The 23928-nt window shown below is 43.1% G+C and overlaps 1 long non-coding RNA gene across 1 annotated transcript in view; it reads left to right on the forward strand.

Moving 5' to 3' along the window:
- The first annotated feature begins 604 nt into the window (after nucleotides 1-604).
- LOC140694838 (uncharacterized) overlaps nucleotides 605-23928 on the forward strand; it is a 29464-nt gene continuing 6140 nt past the window's right edge. Inside the window, exons 1-7 of the long non-coding RNA XR_012070481.1 lie at nucleotides 605-774; nucleotides 20979-21119; nucleotides 21672-21728; nucleotides 22450-22571; nucleotides 23008-23068; nucleotides 23250-23324; nucleotides 23602-23826. This is a non-coding gene — a long non-coding RNA (uncharacterized lncRNA). The remainder of the gene's footprint in view (nucleotides 775-20978; nucleotides 21120-21671; nucleotides 21729-22449; nucleotides 22572-23007; nucleotides 23069-23249; nucleotides 23325-23601; nucleotides 23827-23928) is intronic.

Raw genomic sequence — 23928 nt, forward strand, 5'->3', positions numbered from 1 at the left:
TATCACGGTGTATGGGACAGAGCAGGGAAATGTTCATTCCCACTTTGTCCCTGTGATTAAGTCAATGGCCCCACTTTGCCTCGGAAGTACAGATGAGCTCTTCTGGGCTGCCTACCCCCCACCTTCTGCTCTGTTTCCCCATATATCTATCGTGTTGTCCCTCGGGCTGAAGAGGGTGAGATGCCTTTGCCGAGACGTGGTCCCCCTTTGCTGGGGTGAGTGAGGGAAGCTGTGTCCCCCCGGCCTACGGCCTCGGTCCTTGAGTCTGGAGAGGGCTCATGGTGGTCCCACAGGTGGCGGTCAGAAGACCTGGCATGTGCTACCGGGCCCGCTTTGGAGGTGGTGCTCTGTGATTCTTGAACTTACCTAAGATCAGATCCTACTTTCTGGTTGTTGGTAAGTTGGAGGAGAAGATGCTAGAGAATTAATAAAAAGAATGTCTAGACCAGCCCTGTGAGTGAGAAGCACAGGGGACACTAGTCCCACCTGCGAGAGCCCACCTAGCAGGCTCTGGATGAATTTTCTGTTCCTCCCCGGAAATACCTCTATGGCTTAAGGAAGAGGAGAGGCATGTCGTGGCCATGATCTGTACTTGTCCTCACAGGGCCCTGTGATCTACATGCTCGCACTCCCCATCTGCTTCTTGGAGATGAGTTGACATGTTTAGGAGCCTGGGCACTGCTGAGGGCATAGCTCCCAGCACCGTGCTACACAGAGTCTGGCTCTGTTCACCTCACCTGTCAACTCCTGCTGAGGCCCCAGACATTAGTCAAGGTAGGTGCATCAGCGAAACCTAAGCAGGGACCACCTTCTCCCCCTGGACATAGTGGTGAGTGAGCAGTGGAAGCCTGGAGCCCTGCCCCAGCCCCCACGCCAGTGCCACTTCTTTTGTCATAGGAGGCACTGGTGACATTTTTGCTCAACAAATGCTTGTCTCTGAGTCTGCAGACCCACCAGAGAATGCCAGCTTGTTTTTGCCTTTTGAAGTCTGCCCTTGGGACTTGGCGGAGTAGCCGGATGTGTACTTAGCCCACAGTGGTTCAGCGCATTGAACCTGCCTCCTTGTGGGTCTGTCTATTGTGGTACCATAAGGGCTCAGCCAGCATCTGAACGTCATTGAGATAACGTGGCCAGTGAGCGAGGGTCAAGCACATTCTCCTCCAGTCACTTTTACTCCATTGTTTCTTTTACTATTCCACAGTCATTAATTTTTTAAACAATGCTTTGGTGCAGGAGCAGAGCCTCATTCTCTCCTGCTACTCTTGGTGGAAGTGAGTAAAACGGTCCAGACTGAAATGCGACAACAATTTGTAGCTCAAAAGCTGCCTAGACGCTTGTAGGTCGAATTTTGGTTAGGGGAGCTGAACACGTTGTGGTCCCCCGGCAGCGCCGCTCCCCTCAGGCCCCTGCTTTCCCTTGAGCAGGAGGTGAGGTTGGGCCTCACCATCCCCGTGTCCCTGGCCTCACACACTCACATAAATTCTTGTACATGCAGTCAAAATCATTTTTATTCTTGTGTGATTCTAATTTTCTCTTGTTCCTCTTTTCCTTTTTCTTTACTCCTTTTTCACTTGTACTGCACAGTGAGCATGTTGTTGCTTCTGAAAATGTGGGCTGTGCACACCCTGCATTGGAAATAGCCAGATTGTCCTCCGTACAGTCTCCATCACTTTAAAAAGGAACAACTTAACAGATGTTTTGATCCATCTATTATCTTAGTCATTTTTTATTTTCTAATTTTTTGGAATATTTGCTTTGTTAGCTCATCACCCACTGGTGTTTGATACCTGTTGAAATCCTTGCTTTTGAGGAACATGTTTGGTCCTCCTTTTATTTGGTGACAAATGCGCCCTTATTAAATTTGTTTGATTGTTTTGAAGAATTAAGATGCGAATTGATTTTGTCGGCTGCTCAGGGATTCTTTTCATGGAGTATTTAAACTTGTAAGGTCAAACTCTGCAGCATTTTGCTCGATTCCTGCTTTTACACAAACGTGCTCGGCACGCGGTTCCTGGCTGTCGCTGTGTGACGTGCGTGACGGCGCTTCCTGGCCGGTGGTCACTGGTGAGGAAGTGGCTGCCACGGAGGTGACAGCTGCAGGGGACGCTGTTGGAGGAAGCGGTCACCGTTTGGTTCTTTAATTTTTTTTTTTTGCATTCAACTTCCCCGTGCCATTTACTTTACTTTGCCTTCATAAAGGGGTAGAATTGGGTCTAAAATCCATGACACTATTTGTTCCCTTTACGAGGCTGGTTTTTCTGGGTATCAGGACAACATGACCTTCTCCTAAGTAGCTGGCTCACCTGGATCTGTTGGACACAGGGACAGCTAAAAGGGCCGTAGCTTCCTCTCTGCTCCAGCCAGTGGGCATTCAGAGCTGGGTCTGTGGTTTGCCTCAGCAGCCGTGCAGATCTCCCTGCCCCGGCCTTTACTTTTAACCCATGTTGGCAGTAAAGAGTTGAATCCGTTTCTGTTGCAGCTGACATCCACCACTGACAGCCGTGTCGTTAGTTTGTGGTAGTCAGTCTCCAACACCCCAGACAACAGTGAAGGAAGATGATTTGGCCGACCTAGGACCCTGGATTCTCACCCTCACCATGGTTCATCTCACCCGGTGGAAGGGTTTGGCCACCACCATCATGCTGACCATGAGGCCTTGTTTCTCCTTTCATGCTCTGGTCCAAATGTGGACACTTCATTTTTCACTGAATTTGTCTCACTTGAGACAGGCCAGAATATCTGAATGAGTCCATCACATTCTGGGTGGGGAACAGAACAGAAGTAAGTGTCGCAAGTAGATGGAGTCTAGGCTGTCCGGGTTGGCAAATGCAGGCTGGGATCTGTGATGGCTGGGCTGTACACTGGACACAGGCCTTTCCCGTGGCTCCTGAGAGCCCATGAGTTGAAGTGATAACAGCCTTGCGTGGGTTCCCCCATCCTCATCTGCTCATTGGCAAGTGTGTCTGCTAATTAGGAGCTCCCCCAGACCTCGGGCCCTTCAAAGCTCAGACCATGGGAGAACCTTGAGTCCCTTCTCCTGGACATCCTGTGTGAGAATCCACTGCCTTCTGAGGTGAACAGCGGCAGGAGATGCCTCCCCCTCCAGGGAGCACCCTACGGCGGACTGTTAGTGCACCATGCTGTGAGCTTGTGTGTTTCCGGCCATGGTCCCTACAGAACTACAGTTGAGATGGGCTTATTGATGGAAATAACAGGACTGATTCCAGGGCAGGGCCTGGGGGAGGGAACAGTGGAAATTGAATGTGACCTCAGACACCTCGGTGGGTGCTGGGGCTGTTACTAAAATGGGGAGTCTGGGAGATACCTGCCAGGAATGGAATTCTAGAGTAAATGGTGGACATGAGGCATTTTTAAGATGCCATTTGTCATCCAAATTAGGACTTCAAAGAGGCACTCGGGTCGATGAGCCTGGGGCTCAGGTGAAGGAGCCGGACTAGAGATACACGTTGGGAGTCGTCATTCTTAGCTGGTGTTCACAGCCTTGCATGTGAATTAGATCATCTCGAGAGCTGCAGACTGAGGCTGAGGGGGGGCAGGGCTGTGTCTTGGTTGGAGGAAAGCCCAGACCATACAGCTTTGGTGTGTCAGTCAGTGGCGTTTGCCATTTTCAAAGCAATGCCAGTTATCCTTAAGGGGCCAGGGGCTGGGCAGGGCCAGCCAGGAAGAAATCTGAAGGGAGGGTCGTGGCCACGTGTGCGTCTTGGGAAGGTGCAGAGTCTGCAGGGTACGGGAGGGTAGACTCCTCAGATGCTAGAGTTGCAGTGAGGAATGGGGAGAAGTTAGTCACAATCACCTGTGAGGGAGGGAGGGAGGTCTAGGGAGCCCCACCTTACCGGACTCGCTTTCCCATGAACAGAAGGCAGTCAGGCAGAGGATCTGAGGTGAGAAGGGATGGGCACTGGGAGGGGAGCCAACCTGGAGAATGGTGCTTGCAAAATTCTGGAATAGTCTCCCTGAAAAATAGAGTTAAAAATACCCAGACTCTTAAGAACATTGTTAGTGACTTGGGAGGAGGCAGTTGTTTTTCTGGCCTCCTAAGGGTAAGGCATGTATCCAGGGATACACAGAAGATACGGGAAGTCTGTTCCGGGGGCTTGATCGTTACTGGGGGAACAGTGCAAGTTTAAAGGGGGAAAAGGGCAGCCGAGGGAAACTAGCCAGGCCCCGTGTCAGGTACCAGTCGGCCGCCCTACTTGCGTGTTGCATTCACATCCATGCCTCCCAGGTGGGCGCTGACAGCCCCCTTTTGGGGATTGGGAAGCCTTCTCAGAGGGGTTAAAGAATTGGTCCATTTAGTGACTAGTAAATGATGTAGCAGGATTCAAGCAGGGCCTTGTCAGAATTCAAGGGCATGTTCTCTCTACTGTTTCCAGTACTTCCCTGTTATACCTGGAATGGTGAAGTGGGTCAGTTTTGGAGCCTTTCAGAAAAAGTATGATTTAAGCGTCTCTGGACTGGTTCACAAAGCTCAGCATTCTTTGATGGTTCTGAAGCACGCAGTGATTTTCGCCCCAGAGAGGTAACGTCTAACTCCTTTGATGATGACGTGGTTGCAAATGGTGTGCAGGTGCAAAACCAGACTTTGCAGCTTCTGAAGGGAAACTCTCCAGTTCTCCCTTGGTCGGCTTTCTTCCTCGGGATGTATCTGTGCTGCAGCATAGGCCTGAGCTTTCCATATGGAGTGAGAGTTTAATATCCAATGTTAGCATAAAACGGTCAGATGAAGAAAATCGACGTTGACAATTTATTTTTGGGTTTCATTAGTCAAAATATACTATCAGTTAATGGCCCATATAGCAAATGAAATTGAGTACAGGACATTGCATTTCTTACTTTCTATTTAGAGTTCTCTTACAGAATAATGTTGCCTGCTTTGGAACATCAGCTCCACCACTCACGGCACCTATCAGTGTGTTGGTGTGATTGCATTTACAGAGTGAATGTAATCTGGGCTTCCTCAGCCCCAAACACTTCAGTGCAGAATCACGGGCTGTAGACGTCTGTTAGTCACGCAAATACTTCTAAAATTATATGATTCCAGAAAAGAAAGAAGAGAGAGAGAGAGATTGCCTTTATCAAATTTCCTTTCAGTTCTAACTGAAAACTGTTGTTGAGCAGCTCTGGTTTCCTTTGGATAAGAATATATACATTTCTTTGCATGTAACCTGGGTTTTGGGCTAGAACACCAAGTTCTTGCTGTCCACAAGCCACAAAAATAGTAGCCAAATTGCACACGTGTGAAATAGTTTATACTTTTTTCTGAGAAAGTATCCTTGAATTTGGGACTTGGGCTGTGATTTCTGCTTTTTGCTTCCCCCACCTGTCTTGTAATCTCTCACTCCTTCCCACGTGGTTCCCAAGTGTTCGTGGTCTCAAAGGAGCGGGCAAACACCCAGTTGGTCACCATGTACTGCTGCTATAGAGCCCAGTCAAGACCTAAAGGACATTATCAGAGAGGACTTCCTGGAAGAAATGGGCTGTACATTCAGTTGTGAGGACAGAGTAAGAGTCAGCCAAGAGAAGGAGTCAAGAATGTGGCTCAGGTCGCAGGTGCAGCCCAGGCAGAGGCCTGGAGGCTTTTGGCGTGGGGACCCGTGGAGAGTGCCCTGTGCGGTCCAGGGTGGAGGGAGCCCCTGCTGGGTAGGACACTGGAGAGAGTCCGGGGTGTAGGGCTTTGGAAGAAGTTGAGTTTTACTAGAACTGACACAGTAGGCAGTGAAGGGTGTCAACAGAAGTGACCCTCAGGAAAGGTACTTCTGGTTTTGCTTCTGATATACTACAGACAAAAGGGTCGGGACGGGCGAGAGCAGGTATGTCTGTCCCTTTGAGATCCAACCCGTCATTCATTTATTCATAACACGTGCACTTCAGTGAGTCTAGGGGAGAGAGAGTGTAGCCACATAAATAAGCAAAATGTATTTGCTTCTTGAGAGCTTAGCATTGTCAGAAGTTGACTTAGCCTAGAATGTTCTAGGAAGAGAGGAACAAATTGTGGAGGTTGGAGGGAGGGAAGGCTTCCTTGGGAAACAGTCAAAATGAACCTGGAGGCAAGTGGGAAGTAGGAGCAGGTCAGGGGGCTCCTGAGGTCACTGGGGACCTATGTACTGAGATGATGCTGGGCGAGCAGGGTCTGGGGTGGGGCTAGAACTCTACCAGGGAGCCTCTGAACTGTTTGAAGTGGGGTTGATGTAATCAAATTTGTGCTTTGGGAAGGCTGTCGTGGCTTTGTGTGTGTGTGTAGTGGGAAAGAGGTGGAGGGTGCCACCAACTGGGGGATCATTTGAAGACCATTCACAGGCTGGGATATGGGCTTCGGGGCTACTTGGGGACGGCAGGGGCAGTGTGGATGCCGGCTTTCCTTATGGGGGACTTGTTAGCGGGGCTGCCCTAGAGGCACCTTGTTGCTGGAAGAAAACTGATGGAGGCTGCCAGGTGGACATTCCTCTTCTCTCCTTCCCTGCTTAGTGTGATGATCTTAGCTCAGCCAACATTTGGAACAAAAGAGCTAATCTCCAGGGTTGCCCAGGCCTTTGTAGAGCTCCTTCGAGTGAGATCTGATAGGATTTAGGTTTGTGTTCAGATCTGGATGTTCACTTAGCTAGAAACGTCCTGTCATTTCGATTTCCATAGGGGTTTTTATTCCTGATAAAGATTGCTTTCTTGGTGAGAGGAAAATTATTACAGCTGTTGTCTTTTTCAAAAAAAATCATATGTTTTAAGAGCTTTAATATTCAAAAGAATAGGAATATATAAAATATTTAAGGAAGTCTTTGGTGTAGTTTCTTTGCTTTCTGAGCTAATGTGGAGTTAGAGCCTTTGCATTACTTAATAGCACATCCTTGTCAGTATTTAAAGAGCTGTTAGTGAGCACCCCAGGCCCCACCTCTCAAAGAATCGTTAAAGTTTGCTCTGAAATAGTGAGGTCATAAAGGTCTTGTTTTCAGAAATCAAAAGGTTTTAAATACGCACCATAGCTCCATTTATAAAATAATAATAAGTTCAAAATTAAGAAAATGGAGGATAATTGATTTTTTTTAAAGCCTAAACATAAACTTTCTTGTGCTAATGTTGCAACTGGAAATTTTGAAAAGAAAAATCCTACTGCAATATCATCTACGTGGTATATATATATATATAAGTTTCACGTTTGAAAAGTAACTGCGCAGTGGTTTTCAAAGTCAGGAGCATTCCAGCTCAGATACTGGCAGTGATGGTTGCTGGTTTTCAATGGAAGAGCCTAAATTTGCCTTCTTAGCTTTTTTTTTTTTTTTGTACTGAGAAGGTTGAGTAGTGCTTTGCCAGGATGATTTTCGGGCAAATTGAGGGCAGATGTCGTGTAAAAACAGTGAGATATTTCCATGCATTTTATTTTCTGGACATCACCAGGGCACATGTGGGGTTTGTGCCTGCAGGCTGGAATGCTGTAGGACTCCCTAATCCATCACCATTATGTCCTGGTGCTGCTCCGGTCAGTGAATGATTTTCTGTGACTTGGAGGTAATGTGGTCTGATGGTGATGATCAGACGTGCAGTTAAATGCTATTAATTGAAATAAGAGTAACCTAGAAACATTGCTCTAACAATACAGGATGAGGGAGGAGGATTGGCTGAGCTGCTTGCAGTGGGGTGTCTTCTCAGGTGACTCCCTCACCGTGATTCCTGCCAATATCCGCCCCAGCCCTGCACGGTAGTCCTGCCGAAGCAAGCAAGCACTTTGCTCAGAAACGCACTGAATTTCCTTGTGCCTCTGTTTGTTGGCTTTTTTTTGAAAGCACATTTTGCCCTTTGCTTAAATGCCATCCATGCTAGTCATCCCTTACACTCATTCTTCTGGACCTCGTCCATACATAGCTGCTGAATGGATGAACAGAATGTAGTATCTCCATGTAGTGGAACATTATTCACACGTAAGAGTGAATAAAAAAGAAAAAAAAAAGAGGAAAATGAAAAATGCCACCTGTTTTGGGAAGTCCACCCTGACTGTTCAACCCACACTTTTCCCTTTGAAACCCAATCACTTATGCTCCATTCTACTCTTTTTGATAGTACTTACCACCTTCTAATAATCTTTAACGTTTCCAAAAAAAATAAATAAATAAAGAGATGCTGATGCCACTTCAAAATATACAAGCCTTGCTAACAGCATGTTAATTGAAAGGAAGCAGACACAAACGGCCACATATTGTTGATTTCAGTGATCTGAAAAGCCCAGAAAAGGCACATGCAGAGGCAGAGAGCAGGTGATGGTTGGAAGGGGCTGGGTGGAGGGGGATTACGGGGTGAATGCTAGTGATAGGGGGATTCTTTTGGGCTGATGAAGTGTTCTGGAAATAGAAGGTGATGGGTGCTACACAACCGTGATTGTGCAGAAGACTGCTGAGCGCTGTGTCTGGGAGTGCCTGTTGTTGGGGCATCTTTATTTTGTTCACATCCTGCAATGTGAAGGGCCATCTTCTGCTGTGGTCATTCTACTCCTGTGAGTGGTGAGGGTCAGAGACTTTGTAGAGTCCTGTTTCTTTTCTCCCTCTGGCTGAGTGTAGGCAAATAAATTTAAGCCTGAGAAATTGCTCCATCTGCAGAAATGTCTTTCAGTTTTGCCTGGTGTAAAAATCTTGAGAGCTTTTAACCGTTGAGGCTAGTCTGTGGGGGTAAATAGCCTATGAAGCCTGGGTGAGCCCGGGAAGAGCCGCGCTTCCCTCCCAGACACGGGTGGGGATTTCACCCCCTTTCAGGCAGTGAAGGGCCCAGACCCGTGGGCAGACTTGACAATCGTGAATATTTACGTGTATCCGCTGCTTCATCTTGGATATTAATTTCAAGCTGAGTCAGTTTGTGGCGGCAGCCTCATCCTACAACAGGAATTTATAGTATCTGCTCTTTGAGGTGAAGACCTGACAGACTTGATTATTTAACAGTCTGCTTTGAATTGATATCTCAGATTCCTTTGTCAAAAGCAAAACAGCAGAAATACAGACGTCCTTTAATTCCAATGTGGCCTGGAACGGGTTTAGTGTCTGTGCCTCAGTGGCCTTATCTGCGGGTGGGGAAGATGATAACAGTGCTTCCCTCAGAGGAGCTGGTGAGGGGAGTGTGAGAAGCACAAATGGAGGACTTACACGAGATGCTCATAAATGACCGAATTTAGTGCTCTCCGCCTGGTGAGGCCTTAGGGGCAGAGATGTCAGAACAGAGCAGTCCTAGCCGGAGCTCGATACGTGATGGTAGCTGTTATGATCAGTATCACCACTGTGGGTTATCAGGTAGTTTTAAGACTTGGTAATATGATTTCATGAATAATGTTAAAAGACTAGACATCTCAGATCCAGTTTACATAGTCCTCAAGATTTCTTCTGAGAATTGGATGGTTTCTTCCCCATCTTAAATCTGAGATGAGTCTCTAAAAATTTCCGTATTCCTCCATCCTTTTGCTTTAATTCTCTATTTCTTAAAAAACAAAGTTTTTAGATGGAGTTACTGGGGACTGAACTGAGGGCCTCATGCATGCTAAGTACATACTCTCCCAAATGAGGTATAATCTCTTCCCTGATTTTTTTTTAAAATTTACATCTTAATTTTCAGAGGTTAGAGGCCTCTAATTATTTTTCTGGAGACTTGTCCATGAACCTGTAAATCTACAATTAATGGACAAAATTTGGTTTATTAAAAAAAATCTATAGAATATTCTGCAGTCCATCCAAAAGGAAATGCTCATGGACTTAGAATGTTTCTCCTTTAAGGTGATTTCTCCTGTTTGGTCGTGCTTAATTTGTTAACAGCCATCCTCATCATCATAATGACCAAACTCGCTGTGAGTGGACGCCTAACTGAGGCTAAAATGCTTTGCTCATGTTTTACTTCATAGCAAGTGTTTGATTGTAGGTATCAGTGTCTCCTTTTTTGTAGCTGAGGGACTGAGAGATGGGTCAGCTTGCCCCAAATCACACGCAGCTGGCGGTGGCTAGCTCGATGCTGGAATCCAGGCTGCACAGGATGAATTCTCAATTGCTCCTCTAATCAGCTTCCCGTTGAGTGTTTTCCCGAACTCCTGTGAGCCCATAAATGACCGATTTTAGCTATCTCAGCCTGATGAGGTCTTCAAAGGAGAGACACCAGTGAGAATGAGAGGCAGAGTGGCATAAATTAAAATTGTACATTTTCACAAATGTTTTATTCTCAGGTAATGACTTTAAAGGTAATATTTTTTTAATTTAGTGCTTTGTGAGAACTAAAAACAAAACATTTAAAATAATTATTGTGCAAGAGAGAAGTGGTCTTTGAAAGTCCAACTGTTGCTAATGATGTTACTTGTTTTTTCTAGTGGTGCTTATTTACTGAAAAATTTCCAAACACTGAATTTGTTTTATGTAGTCTTAGTATGAAAGAAAACTTTGTCAGTGAGTATTGTAAGTAAAATCCTTACTCTTTTCTTTCCTGATGATGAATATCTTAGTTGTTTACATGGCTTAAGTATATTTCGTCATTTGTGAAATTTGAGTAATATGGTTTACCTTGTCTGACTGTGAGAGCTGGACGCCTTGTATACAAAGCACCGTAGAGGTGCTTAATAAAAATGTGCTGTCACAGTGACTGATAGTTTAGAAGTATCAACTCTGAATACTAAAAAGGGTAGCTTATTTCTGATGCATATTCAATATGTATATATATGATATACATTATTATGGCTTAAAGTAACTAGGATTGTTTTTTTTAAGTGCAGTATGAAGCTTTAATGAAATCTGTGTCATTCTAGTGAGACAGGGACTACTTAAATTGCCTTAAGCAGACGACCTTGAAGATTATTTACACAGAATGTGTATTGTTACAGCTCAGAATTCATGTTGCCGTGTAACCATCCATCAGACATTTAATTTCTCGGGATTCTGACCAGAACCATTAAGTTTAGAAAAATCCACATTGATTATTATCAGGGAATAAGCTCCTCTCTTTTGTGACTAAAGAAAATTTTGAATTTTTTCTGCACTCTTTTCAGGTTTTAAAATTTCAAAATTTTGATTTGACATGTCCCTTTTTTACTAGAGAGAATAAAGCTCATGCTGTTTTAATATGTAAATAAATGTTTTTGTATTTCAATACCCTTCTATGATTTCCTGGCTCTTTGAGAAGTATTTTGCAAGATACTTAGATTACCTACTGTTGGAAAAATACAGACGTGACTTTTATGAATATAGGCGTAGTACAGTTCTGTTGGTTTTTACTACAGTGCAAGACATGAGACCTAGGAGAGCTATGCTGCTGATTGCCAGGAGGACAGATCTCAGGTCTCAGTCTCCCCTGGTGTAAAATGAAGTGGCTGGACTGGATTCTTTCCTCTTCTAAGATGAGCTTCCATGAGCCTATGTCTTTTGTTTATATTTAGGAGTATTAGCAATATCAGATTAAATACTGAATACCCCTCCATCCCCCCGAAGCAAAGTGCAGTATATGCTACATAAGCTTCTAGTTATCTGATTCTCGTTTCTCATCTTACAGTCAATTTTTGTGTTGCATGTTTCCCGGCAACCTGGAAGATCTTTTTAGCCATAGGTGGCGCTGTTGCAACTTTTTACAGTCTTAATTTTTCTGTTTGTAAAATAAGGCTTAAACAATGTGATTTTATTTTGATTCCTTTGCTTAATGCTTCAGAATAGCACAACGTCCATTATGTCTTTCTACCTGGAAAATTTTTTCTGCTTATATCATAGTTTTATTCTTTTATCTCGCTGTGAACATTTCAGACTTGCTGTGCAAACAATGGCAAAATCGGGCTTTTCTTCTAGTGTTAGAAACCAGTGAGCCGGGATATTTTAAAACAGCTAGAAGCTGCCTCTGGAGCACCATAAAGCTGAAAAGTGTGTTGATTTCCCTGAGTATTGACCCCGCCGCTGTGTGTTAATTGGTGGGAGTTGATTTGGTACATATATGATGGGGTGTAGTTTCTTGACTTGGGTTTGCCTGCACGTGCTGACACTGAACCACGTGATCCTGAGTCAGCTCGTTCTGAGTTTTCCCCTCGTCTGTGAGAAGGGGACACTCATATCTGCTTTGTAGAATTGTGAGAATTAGTAATTATGTAACATGTTTACCACAGTGGGTATGTCAAGAGAGCTCATAAACTTTAGCTGCTGTTTTGTGTGCAGCCATCATTTTATAGTCTTTGGTAATTACAAAGAAACAGGAAAATAAGAAAAGCTGATTTTATGATGAAAGATATTTGAGGAGGTTCCATAATTCCTACACCCATAATTTAGCATCAGCAGAGTCAGAACTGTTACACAGTCGCCCTGGACCAACGTTAAGCCACAGAAATTTTTGTTACTTCATATATGTTGGGGCCTAAGGGGAACCAATACTTATAGACATGTTGTCTCCAGCAGCCAACTGAGAGATGACACAAGAGTAGGCAGATGATAAATGTCTTCTTTGTTACTGATGAAGCCACGTTCTCCATGAACTTCAGGGCTGTGGATAAATGAGTGTCATGATACTGTGTCCCAGAAGTAGAGACTCACCCTGTCCCAGGTATCTCTGGGCCACAGCAAGCCTTCCCTTGAGAGAATGTGCCCCATCATGCACAGGGCTGTTCTGCAATGCAGCTGAGCATCCAGGGTGCTTCCCTAGGGTAGTCAACACTGGAGGGAAAGGAAGGGTTCACATGCCCTGCTTGTCTCCCTGGAATCACAACTCAATCTGTTAATGTGAGGAGGGCTAGCTGTGGGCCAGGCGTCAGGGCTGTGAAGGGAGTAGCACTCTGCATGGCCCAGAGGAGTGGGGAGGAGGTATCCCTTCCATCAGTTTAAACAGGTGGTGGGATGGAACAGAAGGGTGCATCCCATGAGTTTATAAAAGGAGAAATAAGAATATCCTTTGGGTATTAGTCTAGCCAGGAAACACAGAAGATGATTAGGAAGGAGACTTGTAAACCACTGTAATATTAATTTGACATTTGTTGAGCACCCAAAATGTGCTACATTCTTTTCTGAGCGTTTTACAGAAATGAATCCTTCAATCTTCTCAACAAGCGAGTAAGGAAGGTTTGATTGTTATCCCAGTTTTACAGTGTGGAAATTGAGGCACACAGAGGGTAAGTTGACCAAGGTCACAGAACTAGTAAGTGGCAGAGCAAGTATTTTAACCCTGGCTGTATGGTATTGTGGCTCCCAGAATGGGCTTTGGGTGTTTAGATGTATCTGCATCCCTCGATTTCTGTACGTCTGTGCATCAATTAGCCCAGAAAGGACAGGGAAAGGAGAGTTACACAGGTGCTCACAGTCGTGTCTCGGCAACTGTCCACGAAGAGTGCACCGTGATTAGAATTAATTGTTTTCCAGGCAGCAGATCTGTTGGTATAACAGAAATTTAGTCCATTGAATTCATCTAGAAATCCTTCCTGCTCTGCTTCTGTCCACACTTGCCATGTGACTGCCTGCCCGTGTTTGGGCCGTGGAGGAGAACATATACTCATGGTTGAACTCTGATATTGCAGTCTGGTTCATAGTTTCACATCTTCTGTTACATTAATAAGTTAAATTTCTGGTTTTCTTGCATCAGTGTCTCATGAGTTTGGTTAATGTGAAACCAGTCCATGGGAGCCCAGGGGTTATGATGGTATAAATTTTTAGCACGTTGTGGCACTTCTAGCCATGCAGACATGACTGGGGGATGTACGCCTTTCTCACTGATTTCTCCCAACAGCAGGGTCCTCTCACGGATGTGAGGCTGGGAGCTCTCTGAGTAGCTCAGTCAGAGGCCAAGTCCACCAATCCGAAAATGATGAAGTACCTGGAAGTGGGTTTAATAAAAGTAAAGGGCTTCCAGGTAGTCCGATGGGCTGTTCAAGAAATTTGGTGAAAAGCTGTCCACTGTCTGTGGTTTAGCTGCTTCTTTGCTGTTGAAAAGTCTGGAGTAGATGAAGGGATTTTAAAAAGCAGAAAGGAGTGATTTCAGGTGGTACGTCCACACCGGTGAGAAGTGATGGATGACCGCCTGTGTGAGGCACAGACAGAGTCTTACAAACTTCATAAACCAGCTTCAAATGCTCTGCCATCTGAGTGCGCTTCATATGGGGTCCAGTTCATCACTGGTCACGCTGTGAGGGCAAGTAACTGACGATGGCAGAAAGGACACGGAGGCATCAAAAAGGTCTCACTCATGTTCCCTGTTTAAAGAATGTGGCACAGTGTATTATATTTGAGCTGGTTTTTCACTGAACAGTTTTTAGTGTTTTCTGGGACTCCCCAGTGCCCCAAGGTTCCATGCAGCTGGGTGTCCCCTCATTGCAGCTCCGTCAGCGCTTGCCCTGGGCTGATGTGGTGTCACGGGAAGCAGGACGGTCAGCGTTCCCGGCTCCTCTGAGCTCCATCTCCTCATCTGCAGAGCCTGGTTTCTCATCCGTGTCTACTTAGTAGGGTTGCTGAGAATCACACGTGATGGTTATCAGGTGTGATTTCTGGTTGTCTCTGCGATTGGCAAATAGCCAATAATTGACAGAAACTCTTGTTTTTTTTTATTGTAATTGTGTCTCCTAGATTGCAGTGGTTTTTAGTCTGCATTTTTTTATAACTTTACTCATTTTTAAATATGCCCTTATTTTATTTATTTTTTTTTTTGAGGTACTGGGGACTGAAGCCAGGACATTGTGCATGCTATGCAGGTGCTCTACAACTGAGTAATACCCACCCTCCTTTTCTGCACTTAAAAATAAATATTGCAATACACAAAATAGCTCTTAAACTCCCTGATGGGACCTGGTCTCTGTATAGGCAAATGAACACGTATACTATTTCAATAAGAATAAATGCTGTTGAGACATACGTTTCTGAATCTGTTAATGTGCTTAAAAACGATCATAGCTAGTGATAAACACGAGGCTTAGATCCAGGACTTTTTAGGGTATGTTTTGCCATCATGGGAAATTACATTCTACCGAGAAGGCTAATTGGGTCTCTTTGATATTTGGATGGTTTAGCAGGTGATCAAGGCTTTCCAAAGCTGACAGTTTTGTATTTTAAACTAACTACAAAGTTATCTTCTAGAAGATGGAAATCCTAAGTTTGTGAATTTCCCAGTAATCCAGGGGGTATGTGTCTGTGTCTGTGTCTGTGTGAACGCTTGTGTGTGTGATTTCAGGAATGTAGAAATAAGTTCCATATAGACTTCTGATATCTTTCTCTTCCAGTTCAAGGTTTAAGCATATACTTACACAAATAAATTGATTTTCTTTTGTCATTTGGCATATTGGCGGGAATAAGAGGTTCTCATACTTGTTTCAGAAGGTTTGGGAAGCATGAGCTTAGAAAACGGGAGGAGAAAGAGGCAGGGAGACACTTCACACTTTGTGCAGTATATGAGAAACAGTAGCTTTTCTTTTCTCTTTTCTTCTAAAGCAAACTGGCTCTGAATTGTAACACACTATTACTCAGAATTGCTTTTCTAATCAGATACAAGTGCCTCAGATTTTTCAAGGCAACATGAATGATGAAATGTGTTTTAGCATTTATCTTTAAAAGTAGTTTTATTTCTCAAGTAAAAGACTATAGCCTGTTTCTTCCAGCGTCTCAAGAAATTCTCATTGATCTATGTACATGTTCTATGTGCTTATTTTCTTTTTTTTTTTTAAGTGCTTGTTTCATTGTGGTGTGAATGAATGTTTAAAATTTCTGGATTTTGATCTTTAGAAAATGCTGACTTATCATAACTGTTAAAAACCTGATTGTTCTTTGGTCCTTGTTTGGTGGGGCACCCTATTGATTACTCTTGTCTGTTAAAGAGAGAAATTCTTCCTCTAGCCTGCAGATCATTAAGTGTATGGTTTGCAGTATGCCTTTAAATTTCATTGAATGCATTGAACATGATTGTCCAGTGAATTTTGAGTTGACTCATAGTAATGACTTTGCTTTGATTCTGTGGCTTTTGCTCCTCTCCACAAGAGCTTGAATTCTCTGTTGCATTTTGTATACGTGTTCTTCACAGTGGAAGAAATTTTGCATTTTTTACAGAGGTGGTTTTTCCTAACACCTCTGAATGCCTTCTGTAATTGATACAACAAAAATCTGTTATTTCAATGCTTAATTATTTCATACACTAGTTTTTGGCTTAATCAGAAACAATGACAGAGTGATAATAAAAAATAGGAAAACTTTCCTTCCTTTGAAGAATAGAAATCAGGTGGTCAGGCTCACCCATGCTTTGGGCCTGACACACTTAATCTCATGTCATTGTGTATCATGATTCGGAGATGGAGTTGCTTCAGGTTTATTGATTTTTGTTTTAACATTTGTGTTGAATTCTTTCTCCAGGCTTATGTATCCTGTTGGGTTTGTTGAAACTGTAGAAGGGAAACAAAAGCTTTTTTTGGTTTCCGGAGTCCTGAGTTGCTGATGATAAAGAGTTGAGGTTGGGCTGAGGAACAGAGTGACACTCCCTCTGCTCCCAGCTGAAATTGATGAACAATGAAATCAATTAAGTGTATCGGTATTTGACCAATAGAAGTTAGCGAGCCCAAACTGGCTAGTTATGCCCAAAGAAAGTACTGAATTCACCTGCAGAATTAGGTGCTTTACCAAGAAGAAGCAGCTTAGAGCAATCAGAAAAATCAGTCCTATGATGAGATATAAAGTAAATATAATATCTTTTATTTCTGAAACTTTTCTACGTTAAGTTGTGTAGAGCTAAAATTAAGTTTCAAGCACCAGGAGTTAACAGTGTGGGTGGTTCTGTATGATCATTATTCAGGAATGTGCCTAGACTCTGCTAGAGTGGCTGAAGCTGGCAGGAAAAGACCTAGAGCCAGGATTTGTCACCTTAGGGTGTCCTCCATAATGGTTCCATGTGGGAGCCCATGATTGGGTTAACAAATTGTAACAGACCCCAGCCGCCTGTCAAATTTAAGAAGAAAACGTATGCTTAGTAACTGCTTTGCAAGCAAGTGCCTGTGCATCCTCACTCCTGTCTCCTTGCCTTAAAAAGCAGAGATAATGCTTTGCTTGCGTAGATGATGTTTTAGATAGCACTCTGCTCATCGCAAAGCAATGACCCAGGCCCACAGCTATAAAGGCTGGGCTTGTGTGCAGTTAGATACTCTATTATCCCCCAAGCAAGGACCTAGCTGGTCTGGTGGTCTGCTTTGTAATTCACATGTCTAAAGAATGTATCTTATTCCCCTCACCCCATGACTTACCTAAAGATACACTAAGCCTTTGTACTCATGGTGGATTCTACAATCTCTGTCTCATCCTTCTTTCCCCAAGTTCCTGCTTACTATCACACAACTGTTAATGACGTTTTCCTTTGATTATACACAATAAATATGGGATCATTTGAGAGGCTCGTGGAGTTGGGTCCCTACGCCCTCTCTCTTTCGTGACTTTTTCCACAGAGTCTTGAGTATTCATTCCCTGTACGTAAGACTTCTGCCAGCCAGAACCCACAGTTCCAGGTGAGAAGGATGCAGGCTTTATCTCTCCTACCCGAGGGAGAGAGAGTAGAAAATTGAGATCTGCTCTTCCGTGGTCCCTTCCTGCCCCAGGTCTGCTCCAGTTCACCTGCAGCCTTCTGGCCTCTGCTCACACTGCCTCTGTCCCAGGACTGACAGCAGCCTTTTCTTCCCTGGTAAACATTTCCTGTGCCTTTTAGAAGTTGGTCTCTTCTCTGCAATACAACCCTGGCAGATGTGATGGTGGTAAACGTGCTGGTGGGCAGTCACTTGGGGACTGCCAGGAGCCATGCTGATTCTCCTGAGTCTCTCATTCGGGGTTACAGAACTGTCGAGCAGCAGAGGAAGCCCTTTAACGTGAGGCCAGCTCAGCATTGCATCACTTTCATTTTATTTTTGAATTTTCAGTGGAGAAATTATTTGTAGCAAACTGTTCCAGATTTTTGGCTGCCTGCTTTCCTCACCACCATTTCCTTGTTGGCTCTGGTGCTTGTTGTAAGAACCAGGTTTCTTCTCTGGTTATTTCTAGCAGCTGGGCTTGCCGAATCCTTGATCTGCATTTGAAGCAGAATGCTTCTTCGTGATGTCAAGCTGATTTTCCTATTTCTGAATATTTCGTGTACACTCAGCAACTCTTTCAAGTGAAATGCTCTTGTCCAATTCTGTTAACCCATATTTGCCGATCTCCTGCTTTCATGCTGAGGGCAGTTTCTTCTTCCTGTAATAAAAGTTAGCAATTTGCATTTACTATTTGAAGGTTCTGGCCCTAGGTGCTTTTGTCCTTAACAGTTTTAATACAATTCACCCATTAAAATGTGCAGCGGTTTTTACTCAAAGCCCAGAATTGTGCATCGCAGTCAATCTTAGAATATTTTCATCCCCCAACAGGAAGCCCTGTATGCACAAGCAGTCATTCCCATCTTCCTCATCCTCCCCCAGCCCCAGGCAGCCATTGTTCTCTCTCTATGGATTTGCCTGTGCTGGACATTTCATGTAAAACAAGTTATTTCATGTAAATGGAACTGTCTATTGTGACTGACTTCTTTCACACTGAGTAACTTTTTCAATGTTTTTCCAGGTTGTGGCCTGGGTCAGTACTCTATGCTTTGCTATTGCTGAATTATATTCTACTGTATATCTGGGCCCTACTGTTTACCCATTCATCAGGTGATAGTCGTTTGTGTTGTTTCTGCTTTTTGTTTGTGAAGAGTAATGGCGCCGTGAATACTCCTGTAGGAATTTTTATGTGGACATTTGTTTTCAGTTCTCTTACTTGTGTGACCAGAGAGCAGAAATGCTGGGTCATTCATAAACCAAATGTTCAACTCTCTGAGGACCTGCCAGGCTGTTTTCTAAAGTGGCCACGCTGTGTTACATCCTCACCAGCAAGGGCTGCGCGCTCCGCTTCCTCTGTGTCTTCATTAGTGCTTGTTACACCTTTTTTTTATTATAACCTATTGTAGTAAGTGTGAAGCGGTTTCTCCTAGTGGTTTTGACTTGATTTCTTTTACAGCTAATGATATTGAACATCGTTTGATTGTGCTTATTGGCCATTTGTATATTTTCTTTGAAAAATACATTTTCAGATACTTTATACACATTTTAATTGAGTTCTCTTTTTCTTGTTGAGTTGTAGGAGTTTTTTCTTTTATTTGAAGATACAAATACTTAATCAGATAAATAATTTGAAAAAATTTTCTCCTCTCTGTTGTTTTTTCACCTTCTGGATGGTGTCCTTTGAAGCAAATTTTTAACATTTGATGAACTCCAATTTATCACTGTTTTCTTTGTTCCTTGAGCTTTTGGGGTAATATTTAAAATCTGAGGTATTTTATTTAAACTTTTATATAAAAAATAACTTAATTCTTAAGACCGTTCTGGGAGATGGGTGCTGTGGTTGTCCCCAGTCTATGGAGAGGAGACTGAAGTGCAGAAAATTTCACTGAAATATCAGTGTCACAGCTACCCAGTGCTGTGGGATTTCAGACCCTCATGTTTGTCCCCAGCATTTGTGATCTTCACCACCATGCTCCACTACTGCCTGGAATCGTTAATGAAAAAGTTTTCCTTTTTTGATTTCTTGATTGTTTGTTTTCTCATTGGGGAACTCACCTCTTCATTTTCCTTGCAGAGATCTGTGTAGGTTTATTTTAGATCTCATGTACTTATTTATTACACAGGCTCCAGTGATGATTGTGCCTAGTTGTTCTAATCAATTCATACTCAAGTCTTTCCTGCTCATGACACTAAAAAGAGAGTCATGATTTACATAATGCTCAAAGAAGAATGTACTTGAGTGATTTTATTTTTCTAACCAATCAAACAAATCAAATAAAAACCCGGTGTTGGAACAGATTATAAGCCCTGCAGAATAGGGTCACTGTCTTCCTTGTGTTTCATTTGATTTGTCACAGTGTCTGGATAGTGCCTTGCTGTCCAGCAGTTTTGTGAGTATACGGTGCTCGTGAATCATTGTAAGGAAAGAATTTTGACAACAGACTGTGTTGTTCATTTCACAAGGGAAAAGATCATATAGAAATACTGCTCAGATTTATTTTAAAATTAAGCTTGGTGTTTTGAGAAGGGTTCAAGAAACCATACAAAAATCTTTTTCACTAATTTTAAATCTATCTTAGACACATTATGCATACATAGCAGAGTAACTTATCAACTAGTTTTGACAAGAGGAGTGTATTATTGATTATCTATTTTAGTTGAAATATTCTACCTGGGATAAAGTAATCAGTGCCCATAAATGAACAAATATGTTTGTATTTCTATGCAACATGGGAGCAGACTTCATATGTTTCTATATAATATATATGACTGTGTGTTTTAATCTGTCTGTCAGTGTTTTTATAGTTTTTCAGCAATGTTGTAACTTTAGAATTCTTCTATGGAAATCACCCCCAATTCTAGTGCAGTTTGTACTGTGTATCCTGTCTTATGCATGGGATTCCATTGTCCCCTCTGTGAGGAATTTCCTCTCCTATTGAGTTAGTAGCAGAGTTAAAGGAACTGTGATTTCTAGGCCTTTGCTCTCCATGTGTTTGCAGTTGGCTGTCAATCAAGATTTTCTCTTTCTTGAGTTTTCATTGTTCAATTAGAATTTTGGAAATAACAATTAATATGTTGCAACACTCTCCCTAGAAACTTGATGTGTTTGTGCTTTTCAGTTTCCAATTTACAAAAAATGTAAATTCACTCCTGTTTTTAAATAGTCCTTTTTCACTAGATATTTGTTTACTTCTTTATAGTCAAAATATTTTCTTCCCAATGAATGAATCGGTTTGCATGTTTTAAAAGATACTTTACTTTTTAAATTTCTTATTCTAACAGGTATATTCGTTGTACAGAATTTAGAAAATAAGGATAAACACAATTATAACTTAAAAATGGCCTCTAATCTCACCTGGGGATACAGTTGTAAGGTTTGAAATTGAGAATTACAAGTCCTCTCAAACTCTTCTTCTATTTCAAGTACGGTTTGGTTACGGAGATCCTCGAATTCTCATATGAATTGTAGCAGCAGATAGTCAGTTTCTGCAGAGGAACCCACTGGGATTGTGATCGAGTCCACGTTGAATATATGGATCGCTCTGGGGAGCACTGCCATCCCAAGAATGCTGTCATTTGATTCAGGAATGTGCGTGGTGTGTCTGTCCAGGTGTTTAGGTATTCTTTAATTTTTTTCAGCATTGCATAGAGTTTACATTGGATTATTTTACTATATATTTTGCCTTTATACTGAGGACAAGTGTGCAAGGTACCGGGATCAGAAGTGTATTGGAGCTCCGCAACTTGCTGCCACCATGGACGCTGTGCTCTTGCTTCGCCCACTGTGCAATGTTGCACAAAATAGGACCTAAGTAACTCTCCCTTGAAAGAATGATTATATGATTGCTGGATGATGCTTGAGATTCCTTGTGATGATGTCTTTTTCCCAGAATTTCGCCTCTTCTTAACTATGCCCTTTCCCTTCCTTTCCTCCAGCCTGTGTTTCAGCCTGCCTGTGGCATTGATTTTCCTTGTCTGTGGACTCTTCCTTTCACTAGTTCGTGATAATGTTACATGTGAGATGTGGAAACTTGCTAGATGTCAAGAAAGAGCAAATCCATTGCATGCTAGATTTTTTAGAGTGTGTTATTGTATTATCGATTGAAATGAAATCAGGCTGACCCATTGAGCCATCCCCTGAGCTCTTTTTGCCTTCCTACAGGTGATACTGCTCTCGTTGCTGCATGTGCCCTTCCCCCAGACTTGGTTTTGGAGTTGAGTAAGTCACCATCACTGGAGCCCTCTCTTTAAATGATGACGAGAACATTTGCTCTATCTCCTTGTTTGGGGACTTCGATGAGATGAGGCAACAGATAAAGAATGGAGCCCCACCTCATTCTGATCCCCGCTCTTTCCGTTCCTTTCTCCATGGGAAGAGTACAATTCAAAAATATAAAGATTGTGAGCTAATGAGATAGACAAGACAACCGATCATTTATTAAATACCCTTTCATGCCAGAAACAAATGTATTATACACACAAAAAGCACATAAAATACGGTAGTACTGTGGTTACAAACGTGGGTCCGAGTTCGAGTCCTGGTCTGGAGTGACAAGTCCTGTGAGATGGAGAATTGATAGGTCGGCTTAGCCTCTCTTGGACTTGTTTTCTGTCCTGCAGAGATGGGGCTCGCTAGGCGTCCCTCCCCCGTAGAGGTGCTGAGGGGTGTAAAAGACACGTGTAGGCAGACCGAGCACAGCTGCTCTTTCCTCGTAAGTGCAGGATAGCATCGCTTTTGCGGTGATGGCTTTATGACCGCACCGTGTAGACTCTCAGTGCTCCAAAGGGATGCCTTGCAGATTGGAGATGGGATTCTCACTTCTGTAAATACCCAAGGATTGTGTTATTGGGCCTTGCTGATTTGACTCTATTCTTTAGAAAGTACATAATGTAGATATATTTTTCAAACATGCATGAATTTTTTCTTTTATTATTTATAGTTCTACCCTCTCATCTCTTGGTGTGACTTTTCATGGAATCCAGGAAACAGTCCTAAGCAACCTGCCTCTTCACACTTCTCTGTGGTGGTTTTCTTCCCTGACTAGAAGAGGGTTTTGCATAGGTAATTTTGATTGCTCCCCTTCTCTTGGAGACTCTCTGTTTTTCTGCCCATCTCTCACCTGTCCATCTGTCCATTTCTCTACCCACTCATTCTTCTGACTTGTTTCAATAAGCATTTCAGGCAGCTTACAGAAGAACAGATACCAAATAAACAGGTGAGAAAATGGGGCCAAGTTCATACAGTGAGGCTAGGAGTTGAGCCTGTGTGAGAGTTGCAAGCGTGAGACACACGCCTCTGCCTTGTGACTTATAAGATAGACAACATCAATGTGCCTGAAGCTCCCAGCAGACACAGGGAAACAGGGTTTGTGGGAGATGCTCATTGGCTGTGAAATAAATAAGTGGCTTAGGAGAAGCCCAGCCTTTCCAAGTACTAAGGCTTAGGAGAATATTTTAGTGTCTTCCAAAATCAGATTATTGCATCTTTTCTTTTTCAGAGTTTTATGTATAGTTGGTTTACATTCTATACCTGGAAATTTCTCCAAAACTGCTGCCCACGTGAGTCCCATGACTCGGGAATGGGGTGGTTCTGCTCATTGACGGGGGTTGGCCAGAAACGGAAAATGACAGCCTCAAAGGAGCCTGGGATTTATCAGTTATGTTTTGTCAGTGCTGTAGATTTCAGAAAATGCTTTCACCTTTTCTTTCCATCTGAGGCAGCAGTGCGCTCTCTTACCAGCATCAGGAGCTCAGGGCCACGGGATGGTGGGGGCTGACTGCACTGCCGTCAAGACAGCTGAGCTAGTCACTGCAGGTGTGGTTCTTTTACATACTGCAGTTCATGCTCTTTACTAGAATGTTTCAACAGGGAGTTAATTAACTGAGTTAATTAACATTTTATAAATATGATGCTTTGTTGAAAAGACAGTCATAGGCAGAATATAAGTTGTGATCACTTTAAAAATGGTTTCATTACTGAAATTTCAGTAGGAAAGATCCAGTTTATCTTATTTCCGCCTCTCTTTAAAAGTAACAAAGAAACAAGACAGAAAAAGCAGAGGATGATTTCTGTTCTTCCTCTCGGGTTGCAGGCGCCCTCACCTCCAGTGGCATCCATCCAGACACCAGCACTGACACTGGCCGTGCTCAGAACTGCCTCAGCCCTGAAGACACATCTGACAAATGGAAGGGGGCCGCGCCCTGTTACAGCAGGTGCTCTCACTTTGTGGGTCCTTATGTAACTGCGCGGTGTTATTCAGGATCGCCCTTTCTACACTTTGTGACGCTGCTGCGGTGTCTCCTAGTTATTTGTTTCTGTAAGTACTCGTGTAATTTTCCAATGTGTGGTACTAGACATCTAAAAATGCATTTTTCAGATGAAAAATAGTGTGTATTTAATATAAATGTCTGAAAAAAGG

The sequence above is a fragment of the Vicugna pacos genome, unplaced genomic scaffold, assembly GCF_048564905.1.
Source record: "Vicugna pacos unplaced genomic scaffold, VicPac4 scaffold_105, whole genome shotgun sequence".
In the NCBI taxonomy this organism is placed as follows: Eukaryota; Metazoa; Chordata; class Mammalia; order Artiodactyla; family Camelidae; genus Vicugna; species Vicugna pacos.